This window comes from Cydia strobilella, chromosome 14, assembly GCF_947568885.1.
Source record: "Cydia strobilella chromosome 14, ilCydStro3.1, whole genome shotgun sequence".
Lineage (NCBI taxonomy): Eukaryota > Metazoa > Arthropoda > Insecta > Lepidoptera > Tortricidae > Cydia > Cydia strobilella.
In genome coordinates this window covers 2,282,465-2,283,378 of record NC_086054.1, presented here as the reverse complement: position 1 = coordinate 2,283,378, position 914 = coordinate 2,282,465, and the positions used below count along the sequence as shown (strand labels likewise).

The 914-nt window shown below is 38.4% G+C and overlaps 1 non-coding gene across 1 annotated transcript; it reads right to left on the bottom strand.

Moving 5' to 3' along the window:
• Positions 1–298: 298 nt before the first annotated feature.
• Trnat-agu (transfer RNA threonine (anticodon AGU)) lies at positions 299–371 on the bottom strand. Its single transcript has one exon. It is a non-coding gene; the product is annotated as a tRNA-Thr (tRNA).
• Positions 372–914: the final 543 nt, after the last annotated feature.

The window sequence follows — 914 nt, the reverse complement described above, 5'->3', positions numbered from 1 at the left end:
ATTACACTAGCGAGGGTTGTGTTGTGTGCGTAAATACCGGTACGTTTAGGAACGTGATATGTAGATAAAGATTTTATGATTGTGAATATTAATAATAATTTATGGTCCACAAATTCAACATGTAACACGTTAAGTATCAATACCAATCTTTTTGTTTTTATTTTACGACTTTATACTTCATTTCATAAAAACATGAACTGCGACATTCAAATAATATTCACGCCTGAACGAAAATATTCGAATTACTTTGGGACCATATTTGTAAGCTTAGAAACAAATTAAAAGTGGAAAAAATCACTGTCTTGGGTGGGACTTGAACCCACGACCACTGGATCACTAGCCCAGTGTTCTGCCATCTGAGCTACCAAGACCGTACCCAATACATCAGCGAATATCTCCACCAAATATGAGCTTTAGGGAAGCTCTACAGACATCTACCGAAAGAGTCTTACACTTCTTAACCCAAGACAGTGAATTTTTCGGTCAGAGTATAGCAAAAGGGGCCCCATTTTAGGACAGAAATTTTTCATAAAAAAAAATTTTTTTCTCATTTTTGCAACTTTTTTGATTAGAACTTTAAAGAACACATTAAAATAAGCATCTTTTATTGATTACAATTTTTTGATTAACTTGCCCGTTTAAGAACTACAGCGGTCCAAAGGGGGCGCATATGTCCCAGACGCTTTTTTCCCCAAAGAGTAATATTTCCGAGAACAAGCCCTTCTTACCCTGAGCCGACGGAGCCCCGCTACGCGGGGCTCCTATTTCTGGGCGGTTTGCCCTTCGGGCATCTGAAGCTACCTAACGAACCTAACCTACCTATCTATCGACTTGGTGTGACTATCGTGAAAACATTACTCTTTGGGGAAAAAAGCGACTGTGACATACGCGTGTGATTAAATTAACTACTGAAA